At 46.2% G+C, this 26,653-nt stretch overlaps 1 protein-coding gene across 7 annotated transcripts in view; it reads left to right on the forward strand.

Annotated features, from left to right (window-relative positions):
* The first annotated feature begins 11,422 nt into the window (after window positions 1-11,422).
* Window positions 11,423-26,653, forward strand: part of LOC144615671 (uncharacterized) — a 66,259-nt gene continuing 51,028 nt past the window's right edge. For 4 of the 7 annotated variants that reach the window (XM_078442665.2, XM_078442671.2, XM_078442667.2 and 1 more), the window contains exon 1: window positions 12,230-12,396. The gene's annotated coding sequence lies outside the window, so the exon portion shown is untranslated. Of the gene's footprint in view, window positions 11,546-12,229; window positions 12,397-26,653 lie in introns of those variants that run through there. The other 3 variants (XM_078442668.2, XM_078442670.2, XM_078442666.2) reach the window with 2 other exon arrangements.

Below are 26,653 nucleotides of genomic sequence, written 5' to 3' on the forward strand. Positions count from 1 at the left end.
CCGGAGGAGGGCTACAGTGGGCAGCTCACCTGGACACGGCTACCTCAGGGATTCAAAAATTCACCCACCATCTTCGACGAGGCACTACACGAGGGCCTGGGTGAGTACAGAAGGGAGCACCCTGGCCTCACCCTTCTACAGTACGTAGATGACATCCTGATTGCTGCCGACACGGCCAAAGACTGTGAGCGAGGGACCCAGGACCTGCTGGCTACTCTGGGGGCCTTAGGGTACTGGGCATCCACGAAGAAGGCTCAGATATGCAGGGAGAGGGTAAGTTACCTGGGATATATCCTGGAGGGTGGACAGCGACGGTTATCAGATGCCAGAAAAGAAACTGTCCTAAAGATCCCTACTCCCACCTCCCGAAGTGAAGCAACGGAATTTTTAGGATCAGCCGGCTACTGCCGCCTCTGGGTTCCAGGTTTTGCTGAGATCGCCAGGCCCCTATATGAAGCTACTAAAGACAAGAAAACATTTAAATGGGCTGAAAAAGAAGAAACTGCCTTTAATCAGTTAAAAAAGGCCCTCCTAAGTGCCTCAGCCCTGGGCCTACCAGACATTATGAAGCCCTTCCACCTCTTTGTAGACAAACATAAGGGAATAGCAAAAGGGGTTCTAACTCAAGCCTTAGGCCCCTGGAACCGCCCAGTGGCTTACCTGTCCAAGAAACTACACCCAGTGGCTGCCAGCTGGCCACCATGCCTAAGAATTATTGCAGCGACAGCACTCCTAGTCAAGGACGCAGACAAGCTGACCCTAGGACAGGAGATCTGGATCACGACCCCAAACGCCATTGAAGGGGTCCTAAAACAGCCTCTGGATAGATGGATGAGCAACACACATATGACTCATTACCAGAGCCGCCTACTCACCTCCACGAGTGTGGTTCCACCCCAGTCCAGCCCTCAATCCTGCAACCCTGCTGCCCGACCCTGACCTAGGTGCTCCACTACATGACTGTGGGAATCCTGGAACAAGTACATGGATTCCAGACGGACCTGACCAACTGACCCTCCCCGATGCCGAGGCTACTTGGTTCACTGATGGCAGCAGCTTTGTGGGAGACAGACACAGGTATGCAGGTGCAGCGGTGGTCACCGAAACGGACACTGTATGGGCGGAGGCTCTACCCTCCGGAACGTCAGCCCAGTGAGCAGAGCTCATAGCCCTCACCAAGGCGCTGACGCTAGGAGCTAGAAAACGGCTTAACAACTACCAGACTTGGGAGACCCAGTTTTACCAGACCAGCCCAAATACTCCCAGGAGGAGTTACAGTGGATCAAGAAACTCCCCATGGCCCAGGAGATAAAGGGATGGTGGTATACACCTAACAAGGAGCTCGTGCTGCCAGACCGGCTCGGAGTCTCAATATTAGAGCACATGCATCGGTCTACTCACATGGGGGCCCGAAAATTAAAAGACTTAATCCGACATGCCGGAATCAAGATTCACCAACAGGACACCAAAATACAGCAAGTTGTATCTGCCTGCAAGACCTGCCAACTCACCAACGCGAGAGCCACATCGAATAAAAAAGGAACCAGGCTCAGAGGCACCAGACTGGGAGCCCAATGGGAAGTCGACTTCACTGAAGTCAAACCAGGAAAGTGTGGTTATAAATATCTTTTAGTATTTACAGACACCTTCTCTGGCTGGGTGGAGACATACCCAAGCAAGCATGAAACGGCTCAGACAGTGGCTAAGAAGCTACTAGAAGACATCTTACCCAGGTATGGTTTTCCTGCCATGGTAGGATCAGACAATGGACCAGCTTTTATCTTGCAGGTAACACAGGCAGTAGCCAAGGCGGTGGGGGCAAACTGGAAATTACATTGTGCTTACAGGCCCCAGAGCTCAGGACAAGCAGAAAGAATGAATAGAACCCTAAAAGAAACCCTTACCAAATTAACCATGGAGACTGGTGGGGACTGGGTGACTCTCCTACCGTATGCCCTTTACCGGGTTAGAAACACTCCTTACACTCTGGGTTTTGCTCCCTACGAGATCATGTTTGGCAGGCCACCCCCTGTTATTCCCAACCTTCGAGCTGAACTTCTTACTGAGTTTAAAGATCAAGAACTTTTTCTTTCCTTGAGAAAGAAAAAGCCCTTGAGAGGGCTCCAGAAGGCGCATGAGGACATTTGGCTGCGCCTCCGTGCCATCTACGAGGCCGGCCCAACCCTGACACCTCACCAGTACAGGCCGGGAGACTGGGTCTATGTTAAGAGGCACCACCAAGAGACCCTCGAGCCGCACTGGAAGGGACCCTACATCGTGGTGCTGACAACACCCACTGCTCTCAAAGTAGAAGGCATTGCAACCTGGGTCCATCACACCCACGTTTGGTCAGCGGACCCCTCCTCCATCCAGAAGGACTTCGTCATGTGATGGGCCATCAGTTGGGACCAACACAACCCGCTCAAGCTCAAGCTACAGTGCATTCAACCCACATAATATTGGTAACTCTGTTAACTCTGCTTGTCATTGCTCATGCTGCTGGGAGTCCCCATGCCCCTCAAAACATCACCTGGCAGATCATAGACACCAGCTCAGGGACAATACTTAATCAGTCCTCCCAGAGCCAACCCAGGGACACTTGGTTCCCAGAACTTTGAGTAAACCTGCAAACTCTGTTCCCCTTGTCACCATAAATGCAGCCGGTCCCATGATTGGGTCCGTAAGCTACATGACAAGGGGGGAATGAAAGGGCGGGCCTATGCCAGCCAACTCCATCTTGTTCTGTGTCCTTCACCTTGACCACGCCTCCTCCCCTTGAGTAACCTCCCGCTCACCTGCCTAACAGGACTCCGACCCTTCCCCAGCCAATCGGATGAGGCCACAGCCATTACCTCACCAACTGCCCCTAGGCCCCAATAAAACCTTTGTGCTTTTGAAACTCGCTCTCTCTCCCCGGTATCTCACCGCTGCGTAGGTGCAGGTAGGGGATTGAGCTCGAGCTAGCTAGAATAAAGGCTCTTTTGCTTTTACATCGGACTCGGCTCCCTGGTGGTCTTTGGGGATCACGAATTCTGGGCGTAACAGTTTGGGCACCAGAAGAACCTCTACAAAAAGTTACATGAAAATACTCATCAGAAATAGCCCTCCATAGCTGAGTAGTTTAAAAATTCACAAGCCTTGTCACTACAACTATCAAGATGAATATACACAAGCTTTTACACACCAATCCTAATGATTGGTAAAGGCTGTGGGGGCTATAGGAATTTCAGTGTGGGAGGGGTCACTGAAGGCTGAAGAGGACAAAGGAGCTTCATGAAGTATAACAAAATGGAAAAAAAGGCCTTTGAGAACCAAGGTTCTACTCAAACTCTTGGGCAAATCACTTAAAGAGACATTGAGCCTCAGATTCCTTTTCCAAGAAACCAAAACAACAGTGCTGCCTACCACAAAGAGTGCAGTAAGTCACAAATGAGACAGGTTAAAATGCATTTTATAACTATAATTATGGTAAATAAAGAACCTGGCATGTTTTTGAACAATTAACATAAACATACCTTGATTCCATTGCTGAGTAGGCTCTGTGCAGATGCTAGTGTTAAACTTAAAAAATAAAAATGACAGGGGTGCCGAGGGGCTCAGTGGGTTAAGCCTCTGACTTCAGCTCAGGTCATGATCTGGAGCTCTGCTTCCCTTAGAGCTCTGTGCTGACAGCTCAGAGTCTGGATCCTGCTTCAGATTCTGCGTCTCCCTCTCTCTGCCCCCCCCCCCCCCGTTCATTCTCTCTCTTTCTCTCTCTCCCTCTCACACACACACACTCACAAATAAACATTAAACATTTTTCTGAAAAAACAGATAAAACTTCCAGCTGTTTTACCAATAAAAACAGGTTTCTCTGGGAATAGAGATTTGCAACCTGAGACAAGCAAACTGTGGCAAAACCACAGACAAGGCCTCCTGGAAAGGAGAGATATGCTCTCTCATAGAGAAAAGGGGGAAAGTTGGAAATGCTGTTATAAAGTCCATTGGACGAAACTAGGAGTTTAAAGTATACCAGATTTTCATTGAGTATGTTGTGACAGGTTTTCATTGAGTGTGTTGTGACTGTTTCTCATTTTTCCTCACTTCCAGTAGGTCTGCAGGAAACAAGGAGTACTCAACTTGACAGCTCCCTCTGCCCTCTGCCCACCTCCTGACTCCTTTCTAAATGAGGTTTCCTTTTATTACTTTTCACACCGAAGATAAAGAAAAAAATGAATATACCACTGTCCGTGGTTTCTAGAAGCTCGCAATCCAAAAAAGGAAAGAGAATTAATCCATAATTATAACCTAGCATGATTGATGTTCTGATTAGAGCAACCATGGGAGGCTGTGGGAGCCCAGAGGGAGGTATACAACCCAGCCTGGGGTAGAGAGGATAGGCTAAGGGATATTTAGGGGAAACTTCCTGGAGGAGAGTGTTTGATCTAACTCTTCAAGGGCAGGTAGGAATAAGCTTGGCAAAGAAAACAGTGGGACAAGGGGAAAAGGTGGTTGGGGCAATGGGAACAGCATGGACAAAGCAAAGGATAGTGTGTCTGGGGTGGACAGCAAGGACAGGAGTGGCTGCATCAATAGGTAAGTACAGATTCTGGAGAACTCAAATAGCAGGGGACTTGATCCTGAAAATGATAGAAACCCATTGAGGAATTTTTAAGCAGGTCAGGGACCTGGTCAGCTCCTCTGGTCGCTGTGTAGAGAGTAGATTTGAGACAGAAAAAAAAAAAAATTGAACAGTGCAATTCTATACAAATGTGTTTGTTGACATTTCAAATTACCATGTGATGAGAACCTTTTATTTGCTATATACACTTGCCCTGTACAATTTAAATCTTAAGTGAATTTAAATATCAGTTATTTAGTCAGACTAGCCACATTTTAACTGCTCAATAGCTATCCTATATTGGAAAGCATATATAGAGAACACTCAGAAAGTTTTTTCCCACAGCATTGAAAGACAAATTACAACTGGGCAGAAGAAATAAAATGCCTAGAAACATTCAGGACTTAAAAAGGCCAGGTTCAGGATACCTGGATGGTTCAGTCAGTGAAGCGTCTGACTCTTGATTTCAGCTCAGGTCATGCATGATCTCATGGTTCAAGAAATCAAGCACCAGGTTGGGCTCTGAGCTGACAGCATGGAGCCTGCTTGGGATCCTCTCTCTTTCTCTCTCAAAATAAATAAATAAACAAACTTAAAAACAACAACAAAGTCCAGGTTCAGTTCTTTATGTCAGCTCCTCCTCAGGAAGCTGGGAAGGAAGGAGGATAGACTTCATACCTGCTGGAGTCCTCAGAGAATTCCTTCTGATATGACTAGCACAGCATGAGGACTGGGATAGAAATGTCGCCCTCATGGTCTCCTGGGAGTCGGTTTTCCCATGCTATCATTCAGAGTGTACCCAGGAGGTCTGCCTTCCCCAGGGATTTCCTGAGGTTTCTTATCTCCACAGATAGCCACTTCCCACCCACCATAGAGCCAGGGTGCCTTCCTTCTCACAAAATATTCCCTATAAGATTCACCCACTACCTCTGTAAACATTTATTAAAATGATGCCTTCCACATGCCTGTCACTGACTTAGATACAGTATGGAAAGAGAGATATTCAAGGTATAATCACATTTCTCACATGGGCTAACTCATTTACATCTCAAAGTAACATTGTAACATTACTATTAACATCATCATCCTGTACAGAAGATGAAATTGAGATTCAGAGAGTTTAAGTCACACAGTCAGATGGCAGCAGCGCTAAGGAAGGCTGAAATGGTGCTATGTGGTCTTAAGTAATTTCATATCAAAACTCTCATGCTTTTAATGTTTACAAACACGTTGGGAAGAAAAGATGAACACACACAAATACAATTTATAATTTCCAAGCAATGTAGTAAAAGCAGTGTTACAATCATGCTCAGAAAAATATTGAAGCATCAAAGAGGGATGCCTTTGGTGGACATCATGGAAGGTTTCCTGGAGGAAATGAACCTGGAGCTAGCTGGAAGCATTCCACCCACAGAGCTAGGGGCAAAGTTGTTATAGAGGAGAAAAAGAGGCAAAGCAATTATTTGACTGGTTATAGCTTAAGCAGTTGTCTGATTTGGGAAAGCCTAGGTGGCTGTTTGGGACTGGCTGTCCTCAGGGTTCATTTTCTTGGATTCAAATGCACTGACTCTGGCTTAGTGTTTGGTTTGCTTAATGAAGCATTAGAGCCACCCCTGTCTAGTGGCCTCCTCCTTTAAATATTTTCACACCAGCATATATTCTCCACAGGTTTAAGTTTAAATATAATGAGCAGGGACAGAAACAAACCTTGCTGAAGCAAAGCTGTTAGGGATACTTCCTTTTCTTTTAAGTTTATTTATTTATTGAGAGAAAGAGAGAGACAAAGAGCTTGAGTGGGGGAGGGGCAGAGAGAGAGGGAATAGAGAGACCCAAGCAGGCTCTGTGCTGATAGCAGCACACGCTGAGAACAGCACGGAGTCTGACTTGGGGCTTGATCTCACGAACCGCGAGATCATGACCTGAGCCCAAATCAAGCGTTAGATGCTTAAATGACTGAGCCACCCTGGTATACCATTAGGGATGATTCTAACCTGACCTTCTCAACTTAGCTTTAATAGTAACAGAGACAAGGATGGTTCACACTGTACAAATATCTTTCTTATTCAATTATTAGATGGATTTTTTATGAATGAATTTTATCAGAACTGCTAATTGATTAGATAATTGCTCATCGTTTAGCAATAACAGAACTCCATAATATTTTATTTCATTTATGGGGTTATTTACTTAAAGCATAATTATATTTATTGTCATGATAAAAAGATTTCTGTTTTTTTTTTTTTTCTTTTTTCTTTGAGAGAGACAGAACACAAGTTGGGGAGACGGGCAGTTGGAGAGAGAAAGAATCTCAGGCAGCCTCCACATTCATCATGGAGCCTGATGCGGGGCTCAGTCCCACCAACCTGGGATCATAAACTGAGCCAGATCAAGAGTCTGACGATCAGTCACCTGAGCCACCCAGGAGCCCCAAAGTGGGTTTCTGATATGATTTCTCAGTACCTTAAGCATTGGAAATCTTCAAACTGGTCTTTCTAACGATTATTTTCAGGCTATCAGGCCAAATTTTCTCTCTATATCACCTACTTTATGCTATATGGTATACTGCTCTGGGTATTACAATCATAATTCAGGCCAGTGTGTGTTGAGATGTCACTTTTATGTATTTGGTCTTAATTATTAATTGCATAAATGCCTGTTTGCATGTATTTGTCAAAAATTGACTTTTAGGGAGAGTAGTATTGGTTTTTACATTTTTCTAATGCTTTCAAACACATTTCTGTCTCAGTTATCATCACCTAGGACGTTTTTCTTCTTAATTAGATTGCTGTGAATGTGCTAAGGTACTATCTCTCCACTTCAAGCCCCCATCTTCTCAGTTCTCTGATTACATGGCAACACGTTCTCTAACTCTTGCTTCAGTTGCTTCAGTTTTATGACATTATCTAAGTCACACCTCTTAACTGAAAGAACCTTTTCACCAGAAAATGCAGATCCAACTAAGAGTCAAAAAACCACGATATTGAGTTACTTTCTATGAACTACATTAAGCATTTCCTCCACCTCAAAGTCACAAGTATTTTGTTGTTATTTAAATACCATATGATACGTGTTCACCAGAGCCTTGCAGTTAAGATACACTCAATGATTATGTTGAGTCATAAGAAAACCCATTGACTGACAGAGGTAATGGACACCATACATTTTTGCTTCTCAGTCTTTTCAATTGTGGCATTCGACATAAGTCTGTTAGCTGAAATAAGAATTTCTAGGCTGATCAGTAATTCAATAAATTATTAACTTCAGTTGAATACATGTGTCAACACGTAATTAAGAAGGTCATCAACTCAACAAGAATGATGCTACCATCTTCATTGTGTATTAACAACCTCTCAAAGAGTAGCTCTTCAGTCTTCGGGGTTTGCACTGAATTCATGTTTTGAATACAATTCTTAATCCAAGATTAATTCATTTAAACTTTACCTTTGTGTACAACCTATCTACTTCAAGCAGGCTTTAGTGGGACTATTGGAACTCAGGGACTCTATAATGCCAAAGTGTAAGACTAAAGGAGTTTAATATGAGAACATTTATATTTTATCAGAACATGTGAAAAGTCATCTTCTCCATTTGTATTTTGGTCTACCACATTATTTCATGAAACTATTTTCTCCTGAAAATCAATTTGCCACAAAGCTTTATTGTATAACCTGTTATATACAATGCATTAGGTAATAAGAATTTCAAGTTAGAATGGTTACTTCTTTTGAGAAATGTCCATTATTATTTACAAATATTTTAAAATCTCTAACAACATACAATGAGATATGATAATAACTGTATGTGGTCAACTCCCCTAATGGTACAATGGGAAGAATGTAGATACTGATGAAGGCTGAGAAAATGTTTCAAAAAGTAGAATTCGAAATTTTAGGATTGATAAACAGCACTTTTATAAAAGGGTGAAATTAAAGGAAATAAAAAGTGATCACAAGGATGAAGTATCAGCACTACATCATTACAGAGCAGTCAGGAAACTAACCTTAGTTTGTCAATGAGGTGGATGACATAAAACATTAAAATCCAGGGATGTCTGGGCGGCTCAGTCCGTTAAGTGTCTGACTTCAGCTCAGGTCATAATCTCGCGGTTCCTGGGTTCAACCCCACATCAGGCTTTGTACTGACAGATCAGAGCCTGGAGCCTGCTTTGGATTCTGTGTCTCCCTCTTTCACTGCCCCTCCCCCACTCACACTCTGTCCCTCTCCCTCTCAAAAAAATAAACATTAAAAAAAATTAAAATCCAGACAGATATTTTCAAAACATTATTGTGCAGACAGTAGATTCACAAAAATACAAGTATTATCAATTGACAATTATGGGGATTTCTTTAGAAACTCTGAGCTGTTTCTTTAGAAACAACTCAGTTGTTCCTGTCATCACTCCTCTGATTTGTAAACGAAAATAACAATACAGTATTCAGTAGCAATAATTTAGAGAGAAAATAATCAAATAAACTTTGAACTTGAGGTGAGAAGCATAGTTAAATAAGAAGAGAACCCAAAGCAGTTAAACAAAATACATTTTAAAAATTAAAAATCAGATGAAGAGAGACAGGAGAAAAACTAGGATGCAAGAGTTTTATGAAAACAAAGGGAAGAAAGTATGTTTCCTCCCCTCTTTTTTTTTCTTGTATGAGAATGCACACTTAAGGCTTTATCACAACTTGTTATTTTTAGTTCACAGTTCTTAATAGACAAGCTAACCTATAATTACCAAAGAATCACTAGGAGTAGTTCTTCAGATAACAGGACACTGAAAACACATTTCCACTTAACAGGAGGGGATTAGTTGGGAGAATGTGTTAGAAAAGCTGCAAATCGGGGCGCCTGGGTGGCGCAGTCGGTCGAGCGTCCGACTTCAGCCAGGTCACGATCTCGTGGTCCGCGAGTTTGAGCCCCGAGTCAGGCTCTGGGCTGATGGCTCGGAGCCTGGAGCCTGTTTCCGATTCTGTGTCTCCCTCTCTCTCTGCCCCTCCCCCGTTCATGCTCTGTCTCTCTCTGTCCCAAAAATAAATTAAAAAAAAAAAAAAAAAAAAAAAAACGTTGAAAAAAAAGAAAAGCTGCAAATCTCCTACAACAAATATCAATCCTCTCATTCGGGGGTTGTTTTTCATCACTGACTAAAAAATATAGTCAATCCATTAAACTTTCTTTCAAGTTCTAAAATTGTCCCAGGTGAATTATCAGGGTTTTTTCCCCATCATGTCACTCTGGTGGGCTGATAAAGACCCAAAAACAACATATGGTCAAATGTTTACTGTCAAACAGCAATCTCGTAACGTTAAAAGAAAATGGGTTTTGGATTCAAAACTACATTAAAGAAACACTTTTGTTAGTTTGTTTTTAGTTTATTATGTGCCAAAAACTTGAGGTGGGCACAAGCACCCCCCCTCAAAACAAAACAAAAACCCACAAAACCAAAAAACAGAAAAACAAATGTATTACCATTTAGTGATAAAATTAAACAACAACAACAAAAGAACACACAAATACCAACAACACGATATGATGTGGTAAAACATTCTGAAAAGACAGAAGGGAAAGTGACTTTTTGTAAGGTGAGAAAAAGGCAAGTAGTTAACTAACTTGGATCTTAAAAGAGAAGTTGTTTTCCTTTTGTTGTTATTGATTTTTGTCTTTTTTTTTCTGAAAAGAAGTAGAGGAAGGCAAAGGGGAATAAGTGTTAAGGTATGAACCCTATTCATGTTTGAGTAGCATCAAGCTTTCTCTGAGATTGGAATTTAGACACACACACACACACACACACACACACACACACACACACACAGACGGAGGTAGTAAATGATTGGTAAGGCTGTTCTACTTGAAATCATCCCTGTATTAGCCAGGGTTCTCTAGAAAAAGAGAACTAACAGGATGTAGACACACAGATTAGAAAGATAAGGAAGGGAGGGAGATTTACTATAGGAATTGACTCATGCAGTTGCAGAGATCTAAAAGTCCCATAATCTTCCCTCCACAAATTGGTATAATTCAATCCATGTCCAAAGGCCCTTGTACCAGGGGCTCTGATATTTGAACACAGGAAAAGATGAATATCCAAGCTCAAGAGAAAGAGTGAATTTGCCCTTCCTTTGTCTTTTGGTTCTATTCAGGCCCTCAACAGATTGGATGAGGTCTACTCACATTGGTGAGGGCACACGTCTTTATTCAGTCTCCTGAATGAAATGCTAATCTCTTCCACAAATACCCTCACTGACCACCCAGATATAATGTTTTCCCAGCTGTTTGCATTCTATAGCTCAGTTAACACATAAAATCAACCAATACCGTCGCCACTAGCTCCCAGACTTTTCACAAATCTGCAACTATCCCATCACTTAAGTTCCAGTTCAGATAATGTAATTCCATTGTAATCCCTGATGCTCTAATCTAAATCAAAATTGCACCTCGTCTCCAGCCTTATCACATCATCCTGTTTCACTTGCGGCGCGAGGCTGTGGAGTCAGCGGCGTCAGCGGCTGCTCGAGGTGGGGGCGGCGTGAGGTGGGGGCGGCGTGAGGGGGCGGCGGCGGCGTTGGCGGCGCCAGGCGGTGTTGGCGGCGGCGGCGGAGGCTTCAGGGAAGTTGCGAGGGCGGGGCGGTGCGAGGGAGCTGCGGGCGTCGGTGGCGTCTGCGGCGGCGCGCGAGGCAAGGGCAGCTCGAGGCGGGAGCAGCACGAGCTGTCGCGGCGACCACGTGAGGCGAGGCGGCGGCGCGAGGCGAAGTTGGCGCCAGGCGGCGGCAAGGCAGCTGCGGAGGCGCGGGGTGATGCAGCGGCGCCAGGCGGCGAGGCGGCCACGCTCCGGCCGGGTCCCCACTGCTCCAGGCGGCGCCATGGATGAGGCCGTGGGCGACCTTAAACAAGCGCCGCCCTGCGTTGCCGAGGCGCCGAATGTCCACTTGGAGGTGCACCAGAGGAGCACAGGTGAGCCTGGGCACCGCACCCAAGCGGAGCCTGACGGCCCTGGGATGAAGGGGCGTGTGTGCCAGTTATCCTCAGAGCTGGCGTTTGTCGGGCTGTTCGGTCACCCTGGCTGCCCACCACCTGACGTCTCAGGACCCCAGGCGAACCCCCGTGGTCCGCAGTTTTCAGAGGGGTCTGGGTGTGGCTTGTGTGGGGCAGACGCCCGGGACGGTGGACCCTCCCGGGCCTGCCTGACGCAGAGGGCGAGGCCGAGGGGGAGGCCGGCTGGGGCAGTGTGGGAGGTGGGGCGGAGGCAGGTATGGTCCAGAAACGGTCAGCGTCCTGGAAGCCTTGAAGGCCAGTCGGAAAGTGTCAGAGTTTTCCCACGTGAATCAGAGGCCTCGGGCTTTTGTTAAAATGCGGACTCGAGCTGCAACCCCACGGCTGTGGGAACTTTGCGCCTTGGTTCCTAACAGTAGCAGCACTAGCGAGAGCTCGCGGCACGCGCCAGGCCTGTGTGTCCCGGCTGATCTTCCGTTGGGGCAGCCGCGGGTGGCAGGAGCTGTTGCTGTGGCCTCTTGGCGTATGGGGAGCAGGGCTTGGCTTGGGGCTGACCCCCCAGGCGAGCCCACGGCTGTGCTCTGAAAGGTCTGACTTTGTAGAAGGCACTTGTTACCATCCTGACCTCTGTGTCTTGTGTTTCCAGCCCTGCCAAAAAAGAACATACTAAGCTGAGCGTTAGAAAGCTGATCAACAGACATAACATTTTGTTTGGTGACTACATGTGGACCGAGTTTGATGATCCTTTTCTGAGCAGAAACGTGCAGTGTGTGTCTATTGTTGCCACAGAGTTGAAGGTTCAAGACCCACAGGTGACTAATTCATATTGCCAAGAAATCGCTAATTCATAGCCGAATACAAAGTCAGTGTCATGGGGGCACCAGGCTGGCTCATCTAGCAGATCATGCGATCTTGATTTTGGGTTCCTGGGTTCAAGCCCCACATCGGGTGTTGAGTTTACTTTAAAAAAATTTTAACAATATTTATTCTTCCAATCCATTAGCACGGATTGTTTTTCCTTTTCTTTATATCTTCTTCAATTTCCTTCATAAGCTTTCTATACTTTTCAGCATACAGATCTTTTACATCTTTGGTTAGGTTTATTCCTAGGTATTTTATGCTTCTAGGTGCAATTGTGAATGGGATCAGTTTCTCCATTTGTCTTTCTGTTGCCTCATTATTAGTGTATAAGAATGCAATTGATTTTTATACATTGGTTTTGTATCCTGCGACTTTGCTGAATTCATGTATCAGTTCTAGCAGACTTTTGGTGGAGTCTGTTGGGTTTTCCACGTATAATATCATGTCATCTGCAGAAAGGGAAAGCTTGACTTCATCCTTGCCAATTTTGATGCCTTTGATTTCCTTTTGGTGTCTGACTGCTGATGCTAGTGTTATGCCCAGAATTCGTGATCCCCAAATACCGCCAGGGAGCCGAGTCCGATGTAAAAGCAAAAGAGCCTTTATTCGAGCTAGCTCGAGCTCAATCCCCTACCTGCACTGACGCAGCGGTGAGATACCGGGGAGAGAGAGAGCGAGTTTCCAAAGCCCAAAGGTTTTATTGGGGCCTAGGGGCAGTTGGTGAGGTAATAGCTATGGCCTCAGCCGATTGGCGGGGGAAGGGTCCGAGTTCTGTTGGGCAGGTGGGGGAGGGGGTTGCTCAAGGGGAGCACCAACTCCCCTAAGGGCAGTTGGTGAGGTCCAAGTTCTGTTAGGCAGGTGGGGGAGGGGGTGGCTCAAGGGGAGGAGGTGTGGTCAAGGTGAAGGACACAGAACAAGATGGAGTCGGCTCGCGTAGGCCCGCCCTTTCATTCCCCCCTTGTCATGTAGCTTACGGACCCAATCATGGGACTGGCTGCATGCATTTATGGTGACAAGGGGAACAGAGTTGGAGGTTTACGCAAAGTTCTGGGAAGCAAGTGTCCCTGGGGTGGCTCTGGGAGGTCTGATTAAGTATTGTCCCCAAGCTGGTGTCTATGATCTGCCAGGTGATGTTTGGGGGGGCGTGGGGACTCCCGGCAGCATGAGCAATGACAAGCAGAGTTAACAGAGTTATCAATATTAGGTGGGTTGAATGCGCTGTACCTTGAGCTTGAGCGGGTTGTGTTGGTCCCGACTGATGGCCCATCGCGTGACGAAGTCCTTCCGGATCGAGGAGGGGTCTGCTGGCCGAACGTGGGTGTGATGGACCCAGGTCGCAATGCCGTCTACTTTGAGAGCGGTGGGGGTTAACACCACGATGTAGGGTCCCTTCCAGCGCGGCTCGAGGGTCTCTCGGTGGTGCCTCTTGATGTAGACCCAGTCTCCCGGCCTGTACTGATGAGGTGTTGGGGTCGGGCCAGCCTTGTAGATGGGATGGAGGCGCGGCCAAATGTCCTTGTGCGCCTTCTGGAGCCCTCTCAAGGAAAGAAAAAGTTCTTGATCTTTAAACTCAGCAATAAGTTCAGCTCGAAGGCTGGGAATAACAGGGGGTGGCCTGCCAAACATGATCTCGTAGGGAGTAAAACTCAGAGTGTAAGGAGTGTTTCTAACCCGGTAAAGGGCGTACGGTAGGAGAGTCACCCAGTCCCCGCCAGTCTCCATGGTTAATTTGGTAAGGGTCTCTTTTAGGGTTCTATTCATTCTTTCTACCTGTCCTGAGCTCTGGGGCCTATAAGCACAATGTAATTTCCAGTTTGCCCCCACCGCCTTGGCTACTGCCTGTGTTATCTGTGAGATAAAAGCTGGTCCATTGTCTGATCCTACCATGGCAGGAAAACCATACCTGGGTAAAATGTCTTCTAGTAGCTTCTTAGCCACCGTCTGAGCCGTTTCATGCTTGGTTGGGTATGCCTCCACCCAGCCAGAGAAGGTGTCTGAAAATACTAAAAGATATTTATAACCACACTTTCCTGGTTTGACTTCAGTGAAGTCGACTTCCCATTGGGCTCCCGGTCTGGTGCCTCTGAGCCTGGTTCCTTTTTTATTCGATGTGGCTCTCGCGTTGGTGAGTTGGCAGGTCTTGCAGGCAGATACAACTTGCTGTATTTTGGTGTCCTGTTGGTGAATCTTGATTCCGGCATGTCGGATTAAGTCTTTTAATTTTCGGGCCCCCATGTGAGTAGACCGATGCATGTGCTCTAATATTGAGACTCCGAGCCGGTCTGGCAGCACGAGCTCCTTGTTAGGTGTATACCACCATCCCTTTATCTCCTGGGCCATGGGGAGTTTCTTGATCCGCTGTAACTCCTCCTGGGAGTATTTGGGCTGGTCTGGTAAAACTGGGTCTCCCGGGTCCGGTAGTTGTATGGTCATGGTGGGGACTGAAGTAAGGGCGACTGCCTTGGCTGCCTGGTCAGCCTTTCGATTACCTGTAGCTACTGGGTTATCAGCTTTTTGGTGCCCTTGGCAGTGGATAATGGCTAGCTTGGCAGGAAGCCATAAGGCCGTAAGCAGGTTAAGTATCTCCTGCTTATTTTTTATAGTCCGTCCTTCTGCTGTCAGTAACCCCCTCTCCTGATAAATTGCCCCATGAATATGAGCTGTGGCAAACGCATAACAGCTGTCTGTGTAGATGTTAAGCCGTTTTCCAGCTCCCAGCATCAGCGCCTTGGGGAGAGCTATGAGCTCTGCTCGCTGGGCTGACGTTCCGGAGGGTAGAGCCTCCGCCCATACGGTGTCCGTTTCGGTGACCACCGCTGCACCCGCATACCTGTGTCCGTCTCGCACACAGCTGCTGCCATCAGTGAACCAAGTAGTCTCAGCATCGGGGAGGGGCCGGTCGGTCAGGTCCGTCTGGAATCCATGTACTTGTTCCAGAATTCCCACACAGTCATGTAATGGAGTACCTAGGTCAGGGTCGGGCAGCAGGGTTGCAGGATTGAGGGCTGGACTGGGGTGGAACTGCACTCGTGGAGGGTTGAGTAGGAGGCTCTGGTAATGAGTCATATGTGTATTGCTCATCCATCTATCCGGAGGCTGTTTCAGGACCCCTTCAATGGTGTGTGGGGTCGTGATCCAGATCTCCTGTCCTAGGGTCAGCTTGTCTGCATCCTTTACTAGGAGTGCTGTCGCCGCAATAATTCTTAGGCATGGCGGCCAGCCGGCAGCCACTGGATCTAGTTTCTTAGACAGGTAAGCCACTGGGCGGTTCCAGGGGCCTAAGGCTTGAGTTAGAACCCCTTTTGCTATTCCCTTATGTTCGTCTACAAAGAGGTGGAAGGGTTTCGTAATGTCTGGTAAGCCCAGGGCTGGGGCACTTAGGAGGGCCTTTTTTAACTGATTAAAGGCAATTTTTTCTTTTTCAGTCCATTTAAATGTTTTCCCCTGTTTGGTAGCTTCATATAGGGGCCTGGCAATCTCAGCAAAACCTGGAACCCAGAGGCGGCAGTAGCTGGCTGATCCTAGGAATTCCCTCACTTCTCTTCGGGAGGTAGGAGTAGGGATCTTTAGGACAGTTTCTTTTCTGGCATCTGATAACCGCCGCTGTCCGCCCTCCAGGATATATCCCAGGTAACTTACCCTCTCCCTGCATATCTGAGCCTTCTTCGTGGATGCCCGGTACCCTAAGGCCCCCAGAGTAGCCAGCAGGTCCTGGGTCCCTCGCTCGCAGTCTTTGGCCGTGTCGGCAGCAATCAGGATGTCATCTACGTACTGTAGAAGGGTGAGGCCAGGGTGCTCCCTTCTGTACTCACCCAGGCCCTCGTGTAGTGCCTCGTCGAAGATGGTGGGTGAATTTTTGAATCCCTGAGGTAGCCGTGTCCAGGTGAGCTGCCCACTGTAGCCCTCCTCCGGATCATGCCACTCGAAGGCGAACAAGGGTTGGGTCTGGGGTGCCAGCGGCAGACTGAAGAAGGCATCCTTTAAATCTAGTACAGTATACCAGACCCTGGAGGGCGCCAAGGAGCTCAAGAGAGTATATGGGTTGGGAACAGTTGGGTGTATGTCCGCGACCCTCTTATTTACTTCCCAGAGGTCTTGTACCGGTCGGTAGTCATTTGTGTGAGGCTTTTTGACCGGCAGTAGGGGTGTGTTCCAGGCAGACTGGCAAGGAACTAGTACCCCTAGGCTTCGTAGTCTCCGGATGTGTGTCTGGATCCCCTTCTGGGCCTCCTGAGACATGGGGTATTATTTGATCCTTACCGGACTCTGTCCTGGCTTGACCTCTACCAGGACCGGGGTCCTGTGAGCAGCTAGTCCCATCCCCCCTGTCTCTGCCCAAACCGAGGGGAATTCTTGTAGCCATCTGTCTATATTATCCTCTCTCGGGAGCGCCTCCTGGTGGAGGAGGTATTCATCCTCCAGTTTCATGGTCAGGACCTGGATGGGGTGGCCCTTGCCATCGGTGACCTGAGGCCCCCCTTGTCTGAAAGTTATCTGAGCTCCAATCTTGGTCAGTAAGTCCTGTCCTAACAGCGGGTAGGGGCATTCTGGTATTACCATAAAGGAGTGGGATACCCGGCCCGTTCCCAAATCTACTGTTCTTCGGGTAGTCCATGAATACTGGCTGATACCAGTTGCCCCTTGTACCCAGGACTTCTTGCTAGCTAGTTTTCCTTGTGGGGTGCGGAGGACCGAATGTTGTGCTCCGGTGTCGACAAGGAAGTCAACAGGGGTCCCCTCCACTTTAAGAGTTACCCTGGGTTCGGGGAGAGGGTCCGAACCCCGACTCCCCTAATCACTTAGTTCATCTAGCTCTAGGACTTTTACTGGATCAGTCTTGCTTCCCTTCCCGCCAGCACTTTTTGGACAATCTCGGGCCGAATGCCCTATCTGCTTGCAGTATGCGCACTGATCCTTCTGCAGCCTCTGCTTCCCCACCTTGGTGGTTCCTTTACCTTTTCTTGCATTGTCTGCCAGCTGCCGGAGACGGCGGTCTCGTTCCTCGGGGGAGTCAGCAGTGGTAGCTAGTAGTATTCTGGCCAGGTCTCGAGTCTGCTTACTGCTGGCAGCCGCCATGGCACGAGCCTGCTTGTCCTCAGGAGGCTCCCGGTTATTATATACCTTTTTGGCTACCACCGGTAAGTCCTGCAGACTTTTTTCTCCTAGTCTACCTATTTTCTGTAATTTTCTCCTAATGTCTATGGCCGATTGGTTTACAAAGGCCATGATAACAGCTGCCTTGCTTTCCGGAGCCTCTGGATCCCTGGGGGTATAGGTACAGAATGCCTCCATGATCCGTTCTAAAAAGGCAGCCGGAGATTCATCTTTTCCCTGTTGTACATTTCCTACTTTGGCCAAATTGGTTGGCTTTCTAGCAGCCATTCGGAGACCCTCCCCATTAGAGTCTGGAGGTAGACCCGGAGCCTCTCCTTACCTTCTGCCGTGTTGAAATCCCACTGGGGCCGAGTTAAGGGGAAGGAGGCATCTATCTGAGCCTGGTTGGTGGTGGGATTCCCGTCTGCGCCCGGAACTAGTTTTCGGGCCCCATTGAGGATTCTTTCTCTTTCTTCAGTCGTGAACAGGACCTGCAAAAGCTTCTGGCAATCGTCCCACGTGGGCTGATGGGTAAAAAGAACAGAGTCTAATAAATCAATAAGCCCTGCCGGTTGCTCGGAAAACTTAGGATTCTGAGCTTTCCAATTGTAGAGGTCACTAGTGGCGAAAGGCCAATAGTGATGGGGCTGATTCCCCTCTGCGTCTGGGGGTCCGGTGGCTCGCAGGGGCAGAACAGTGGAGTCGGCGGCGGCGGAGGCGGATTGCTCCCTCTGAGCCCTTTGTCTGGTAAAGGGCGGGCTTCCCACTGGAGCGTTTCTGCCTCCTGCTCTCGGAACAGGGTCTGCCTCCCCCGGAGGGGGAGGATGGTGTTCTTCCGGCATCCTAGAAGGGTTATACGGGGAAGGAAAAATTAATTCTTCTTCAGTACCCCCCTGTAAGACAGGGTAGAGGGGTGCTGAAGGTGGGTAAGACTTTTCTTCTTCTTTGTCCCCTGCAAAGCAAGAATGGGTTTTGGCTCTGGAGGGAGTGGGGCTAGGAAGGGCTTAAGCCAAGAGGCTGGGTCTTCTATAAGGTCCTACCAAGTGATAATGTAAGGGAGCTGATCAAGATGGCCCGTCTTAGGCTGAGAGATGATACTCCTGACTCGGTGGATGGTAGGGAGGTCGAAGGTCCCCTCTGGTGGCCGTCCGACATTGAAAGTTGGCCACACGCTAGAACAAAAAAACTGCCACCGACCCTCTCGGACTTCCACACTGAGGTTGTTAGCTCTTCCCCTCACATCCTTAAAGTGATCAATCATAATACTTAGAGGAGTAGTCTGAGTCCCATTACGTCCGTCCAGTAAGTCCACAGAGCAAAACAGAGAAACACAAAAACAGACAAACAGAGGGCCCCTAGAAAGTCTTCCAACTCCATGGAAGCAAAATTGAAAGCTAGCTTAGACCTTTGAGGGGATTCCACGTCCCTCCAAAACCGATGAGGGGATTCCACGTCCCTCCAAAACCGATGAGGGGATTCCATGTCCCTCCAAAACCGATGAGGGGATTCCAGGTCCCTCCAAAACAGATGAGGCGATTCCACGTCCCTCCAAAACCAATGAGGGGATTCCACGTCCCTCCAAAACCGATGAGGGGAAATCATGTCCCTCCAAAACAGATGAGGGGATTCCACGTCCCTCCAAAACCAATGAGGGGATTCCACGTCCCTCCAGAAGGGAGAATCGGAACGTCTTCCAAAACTCCCAGCCCGTGGTCCTCCAGTGCGTCCACTTAGACCGCGTCGGGCACTACCAGAATTAAATGAGCTCACACAGAAAAGACAGAACAGACAGACACTAACCGTGGCCAGTCAGGCTCTCCGGGTCGGGGGTCCCTCGGGGGTCTTGGGGATCCCAGACGAGCCCCCAAATGTTATGCCCAGAATTCGTGATCCCCAAATACCGCCAGGGAGCCGAGTCCGATGTAAAAGCAAAAGAGCCTTTATTTGAGCTAGCTCAAGCTCAATCCCCTACCTGCACCGACGCAGCGGTGAGATACCGGGGAGAGAGAGAGCGAGTTTCCAAAGCCCAAAGGTTTTATTGGGGCCTAGGGGCAGTTGGTGAGGTAATAGCTATGGCCTCAGCCGATTGGCTGGGGAAGGGTCTGAGTTCTGTTGGGCAGGTGGGGAAGGGGGTTGCTCAAGGGGAGCACCAACTCCCCTAAGGGCAGTTGGTGAGGTCCGAGTTCTGTTAGGCAGGTGGGGGAGGGGGTGGCTCAAGGGGAGGTGGTGTGGTCAAGGTGAAGGACACAGAACAAGATGGAGTCGGCTGGTGTAGGCCCGCCCTTTCACTAGAACTTCCAACACTGTGTTAAACAACAGCAGTCAGAGTGGACATCCCTGTCATGTTCCTAATCTCAGGGGGAAAGCTCTCAGTTTTTCCCCACTGAGGATGATATTAGCTGTGGGCTTTTCATAAATGGCTTTTAGGATGTTTAACTATGTTCCTTCTATCCCAACTGTCTTGAGGGTTTTTATTATGAAAGCGTGCTGAATTTTGTCATATGCTTTTTCTGCATGGATTGACAGGATCATATGGTTCTTATCTTTTCTTTTATTAAGGTGATGTATCACATTGATTGATTTGCGAATGTTGAACGAGCCCTGTAGCCCAGGAATGAATCCCACTTGATCATGGGGAAAATTCACTTTATATGCTGTTGAATTCGATTTGCTAGTATCTTATTGAGAAGTTTTGCATCCATATTCATCAGGGATATTGGCCTGTAGTTGTCTGTTTTTGCTGGGAGTCTGTCTGGTTTAGGAATCAAAGAAATGCTGGCTTCATAGAATGAGTCTGGAAGTTTTCCTTCCCTTTCTATTTTTTGGAACAGCTTGAGAAGGATAGGTATTATCTCTGCTTTAAATGTCTGGTAGAATTCCCCAGGGAAGCCATCTGGTCCTGGACTCTTAGTTGTTGGGAGATGTTTGATAACTGATTCAATTTCTTCGCTGGTTATGGGTCTGTTCAAGTTTTCCTTTTCTTTCTGTTTGAGTTTTGGATGTGTGTGGGTGCTGAGAAATTTGTCCATTTCTTCCAGGTTGTCCAGTTTGTTGGCATATAGTTTTTCATAGCATTCCCTGCTAATTGTTTGTACTTCTGAGGGATTGGTTGTAATCATTCCATTTTCATTCATGATTTTATCTATTTGGGTCATCTCCCTTTTCTTTTTGAGAAGCCTGGCTAGAGGTTTATCAATCTTGTTTGTTTTTTTCAAAAAACCAACTCTTGGTTTCATTGATCTGCTCTACAGGATTTTTTTGGTTCTATGTTGTTTATTTCTGCTCTGATCTTTATTATTTCTCTTCTTCTGCTGGGTTCCGGGTGTCTTTGCTGTTCTGCTTCTATTTCCTTTAGGTGTGCTGTTAGATTTTGTATTTGGGATTTTTCTTGTTTCTTGAGATAGGCCTGGATTGACATGTATTTTCCTCTCAGGACTGTCTTCGCTGCATCCCAAAGCGTTTGATTGCTGTATTTTCGTTTTCATTTATTTCCATGTATTTTTTAATTTCTTCTCTAATTGCCTGGTTGATCCATTCATTCTTTAGTAGGGTGTTCTTTAACCTCCGTGCCTTTGGAGGTTTTCCAGACTTTTTCCTGTGGTTGATTTCACGTTTCATAGCATTGTGGTCTAAAAGTGTGCATGGTATGATCTCAATTCTTGTATACTTATTAAGGTCTGTTTGGTGACCCAGTATGTGATCTATCTTGGAGAATGTTCCATGTACACTTGAGAAGAAAGTATATTCTGTTGCTTTGGGATGCAGAGTTCTAAATATATCTGTCAAGTCCATCTGATCCAATGTATCATTCAGGGCCCTTGTTTCTTTATTGATCCTGTGTCTAGATGACCTATCCATTGTTGTAAGTGGGGTATTAAAGTCCCCTGCAATTACTGCATTCTTATCAATAAGGTTGCATATGTTTGTGATTAATTGTTTTATATATTTGGGGGCTCCCAAATTTGGCGCATAGACACTTAACAATTGTTAGCTCTTCCTGATGGATAGACTCTGTAATTATTATATAATGCCCTTCTTCATCTCTTGTTACCCCCTTTAATTTAAAGTGTAGTTTGTCTGATAAATGTATGGCTACTCCAGCTTTCTTTTGACTTCCAGTAGCATGATAGATAGTTCTCCATCCCTTCACTTTCAATCTGAAGGTGTCCTCAGGTCTAAAATGAGTCTCTTGTAGACAGCAAACAGATGGGTCTTGTGTTTTTTCTTTTTTTAATCCATTCTGATACCCTATGTCTGTTGGTTGGAGCATTTAGTCCATTTATATTCGGTGTTGTTATTGAAAGATATGGGTTTAGATTCATTGTGATGTCTGTAGTTTTCATGCTTGTAATGATGTCTCTGGTACTTTGTGGTCCTTGCAACATTTTACTCACTGAATCCCCTTAGGATCTCTTGTAGGGCTGGTTTAGTGGTGATGAATTCCTTCAGTTTTTGTTTGGGAAGACCTTTATCTGTCCTTCTATTCTGAGTGAGAGACTTGCTGGAGAAAGGATTCTTGGCTGCATATTTTTTCTGTTCATTATTACATTGAAGTATTCCTGCCATTCCTTTCTGGCCTGCCAGGTTTCAGTAGATAGATCTGTCATCAGTCTTATCGGTCTCCCTTTATATGTTGGAGCATGTTTATCCCTAGCTGCTTTCAGAATTTTCTCCCTATCCTTGTACTTGCCAGTTTCACTATGATATGTAGTGCAGAAGATCAATTGAAGTTACATCTGAATTGAGTCTCTGTGCCTCTTGGATTTCAATGCCTTTTTCCTTCCCCACATCAGGAAAGTTCTCAGCTATGATTTGTTCAAGTACACTTTCAGCCCCTTTCTCTCTCTCTTCCTCTTCTGAAATTCCTGTTATGCGGATATTGTTCTGTTTGATTGCCTCACTTAGTTCTCTAATTCTCCCCTCATACTCCTGGATTTTTCTCTCTCTCTTTTTCTCAGCTTCCTCTTTTTCAATAATTTTATCTTCTAATTCACCTATTCTCTCCTCTGCCTCTTCAATCCGTGCTATTGCCACCTCCATTTTATTTTACACCTTATTTATAGCATTTTTTAGCTCCTCATGACTATTTCTTAGTCCCTTGATCTCTGTAGTAATAGATTCTTTGCTGTCCTCTATGCTTTTTTCAAGCCCAGGGATTAATTTTATGACTATTATTCTAAATCCTTGTTCTGTTTTATTGCTTAAATCATGTTTGATCAATTCGTTAGCTGTCGCTACTTCCTGGGATTTCTTTTGAGGAGAATTCTTCCGTTTCATCATTTTGGATAGTCCCTGGGGTGGCGCCCAACTGCAGGGCACTTCCCCTGTGTTGTCTGGAGTAACTTGTGTTGGTGGGCAGGGCCGCAGTCAGACCCAATGTCTGTCCCCAGTCCACCGCTTGGGCCAGAGTCAGACTGGTGTGCACCTTACGTTCCCCTCTCCCAGGGGCAGGACTCATTGTGAACTGGTGTGGGCCCTCTCTGGGCTACTTGCACACTGCCAGGTTTGTGCTGCTTTGATGGGATCTGGCGTATTAGGCAGGGTGGATCTGCAACGTGCACAGGGGTGGGCGGGGCAGGCTTAGCTTCTTTGCTGTAAGTGGTCCCCTGCGGGAGGGGCCCTGTAGCACCTGGAGGGAGGTAGCAGACCCGTGGGAGGGATGGATCCACAGAAGCACAGCGTTGGGTGTTTGCATGGTGCAAGCAAGTTCGGTGAGGGGAACTGTTTCCCTTTGGGATTTCGGCCGGGGGATGGGAGAGGGAGATGGCGCTGGCCAGCACCTTTGTTCCCCGCCGAGCTAAGCTCCGTCTTCAGGGCTCATCAACTCTCCCGGGGTCCTCTCGCCCTCCCAGATCTCCGAGGGTAGAATTGTTGACTTTTAACATTCCAGATATTAAGTCCTGCTGGCTGTTAGAACTCACGCAGTCTGTCCCCTCCACTTTTGCAAGCCAGACGCAGGGGCTATGCCTTACTGGGCGGGCTGCCCCTCCACCACACCAGCCCCATCCCACCAGTCCGTGTAGCGCACACCGCCTCTCCGCCCTTCCTACCCTCTTCCGTGGGCCTCTTGTCTATGCTTGGCTCCGGAGAGTCCGTTCTGCTCGTCTTCTGGCGGTTTTGTGGCTTGTTTAGGCAGGTGTGGGTGGAATCCAAGCGATCAGCAGGACAAGGTGAGCCCAGCATCCTCCTACGCTGCCATCTCCTCCTCCCTTTCACTTCTGTATGTTTTAAAAGAAATTCCATTAAATAGTGTGAGCCTCTGAATTGTATTTAATAATGAAAGACAAAACAAAGTATCTCCCTTCAGGTTTTTTATTTCATAACTCCTTTCCTTGTCTAGCAGTAGGGAAGTTTTATTCTGGTTAAAGACTCAACTTTTATGAAAATAATGATTATGAATGAAAATGTTTAAATATGATCTGGAAGATAAAGTTGGGTATTTAAAATATGTGAAAATGCCAGTGGTGTTTGTTACATATTTTTAAAACCTGAATTATATCTTACTGGTTTGAAACACTTCATGGGATTTGGCAGAAGTTGTTTTTAATGTTTATTTCGAGAGAGAGCGCGAGCGAGGGAGGGACAAAGAGAGAGGGAGACCCAGAATCTAAAGCTGACTTCAGGCTCTGAGCTGTCAGCACAGAGCTCGATGCAAGGCTTGAACTCATGAACCATGAGATCATGACCTAAGCCAAAGTCCAACACTTAATCGACTAAGCCACCGAGGTGCCTCTGGCAGAAATGTTTAACATGTGTGTTCTGGAATTTTTAGTTATTTTATGGAAATGATAAAAGTTATTTTGAAATAGAACATAAGAATTACATGTGTTAACTTGGAAAGCAAGGAAACCTACATCTATATGCATTAAGTCAAGAAGACAGAAACTACTGCAGGTTTTTCAGTTATTTTATTTTATAGTTAGGTGTTCTGAGAAAACTTGCTTAGTGCTTGCTTGTTTGTTTTAATGGCTAAAAGAAATGTTTAGAATAGTTGGTTTCATTTTTTTCCAGTATATTACCCTAGGTATGCAGTGACAAAGTCACTGATATTCCCTGGTCTGAAGTAGACCAGGACCTTTTTTAAAGTTTGTACTGAGTTCTCTCTCTCTCTCTCTCTCTCTCTCTCTCTCTCTCTGTATATGTGTGTGTGTGTGTGTGTGTGTGTGTGTGTATACACACATATACATACAGAAAAGTGCACATATTGTAGGAGTGAACCTCAATGATTTTTACCAAGTGAATATCCCTGTCCCTTGCATCCAGATAAAGAAACAGATCACCTGGCACCCCATTAGGCTGTCTCCTGCTTCCCCAAAAGGTAGTACATTGTCTTAACTTCTTACAGCATATGCTAGTCTTGTCTGCTGTAATTTCATATAAAAGGGATAATACAGTATGTGTACTTTCATGACTGACTACTTTAACTTAACATTGTTTGTATAATTCATCCATATCGTTGCATGTAGTTGTAGACAGCCATCATCATTGCTCTAAGTATCCCTATTATGTGAATATACCCCAATGTATCCTTCTGTTGTTACTGAAGATTTGAGTAATATCCAGGTTTCAGCGACCACAAGTAGTATGTTGTGAACATGTTATTCTGTGTCTTTTGGTAAACATTTGTACATATTTATGATGAGCATATGCCTAGAGAAATGGAGCTCTGGGACCATAGAGGTGGCCTAAGTTCACTTTCAGTAGAAACAGCCAGCTAGGCTCCTAAAGAGTTTGTGCCAAGTTTACAGCTCCAGAAGCTGTGTCTGAGAATTCTGGTTGTTGTCCATCCTCATCAACACTTGGTATTTTCTCTTTCCTTTCTGTATTTTCTGTTTTTATTACTTTCTAAAATTTTATTGTATCTTTTCACTAATCTCTGCACCCAATGTGGGGCTCAGACTCAGAACCCTAAGATGAAGAGTCTCACGCTTTATCAACTGAGTCCGTCAGGAGCCCCTATTTCTGTACTTTCTAAATGGCTTGGGTGATTATTGAAAGGTATCTCATTATGGTTTTAATTTGTATTTCCTTGATGGATTTTCGTCGGTTTAACGGCCCTTTGTGTCCCCTCAAAGAGAGGTTTTTTAAGGCAGAGGAATGTTTTCAAAAGTGATAGATGGGCAGGGAAAGGGATGAGTAGATATGACATGGAATCAGGGAGCTGCCCCTGCCTCTGTCCTAGAGAGCACTCCCAGTTAAGCTGAGGCACTGCTTCCGAAACGGAGCTTCCTCACCTGCTGCTGTGAGTACCTGCATATGCTGGAGTCTACACCCTCTTGGTAGTTGACTTTCTGCTACTTTGAGAGTTGAAAACAGAAGGATTTTTTCCTCACTTTTGCCTTTTAAATTCCTACCAGTGCCTCCCGTTTGAGGGACCTATCAGGAAACCAGGCCAGAGAATCTGCAAGTGTCCTTTTCAGCACACCACCTTTCCCTCAGAGCAAAGAAAAAAGCTTGGGCAGTCAGAAAGTAAACTGCATCCTGACTATGTCGATCCCAGTGCTCTTTACCTTAGCCCTCTAAATATTAAGGAGCAAGGGGAGGTTTGTAAGGATGGTAGCCATAGCAATCTGCATATCAATGTGCACCAACATTTTCAGGCAAATATTTAACCAATAGATTTCATGTGTGTAAGCCTTTTATGAAGTGCTCTGGAGAAATAAAAAGTAAAGTACTTGCCCTCATACCTTTATAACTTCTTAGGGAATAAAGAAAAATACACATGGAACATCGGCGAATAATAAAGAAAATTGGGAGGGTAAATTGTGATAGTAGACAATGAGTCCTGAATGATTTGTCTGAGAGCAGGAGGGAAGAAATGGCAGCTAAAGTAGTTGAGCATGCCATGGGGTTGACTTGATCTCAAAAGGTAAACGCTGTTTGTAGAGGTGAAGGAAAGAAAGAACAGCATTCTGGGCCACAGGAACAATATGAATGGAATAGAGAGCACAGGATTAGGCCGTGGCATCTTTCCAAAACATTAAGATCCTGTCTTATTTTGACCTCAAGTATGCTTTAGAAGAATAACACAGAGTTAACAACCTAAATTTTTATAGCAAGTTTGCTGTGAACTTAGAAACCTGGAAACCACACTGCAGTAGGAATAAGGGAACT

The sequence above is a fragment of the Panthera onca genome, chromosome A2 (genome assembly GCF_046562875.1).
Source record: "Panthera onca isolate mPanOnc1 chromosome A2, mPanOnc1 haplotype 2, whole genome shotgun sequence".
Lineage (NCBI taxonomy): Eukaryota > Metazoa > Chordata > Mammalia > Carnivora > Felidae > Panthera > Panthera onca.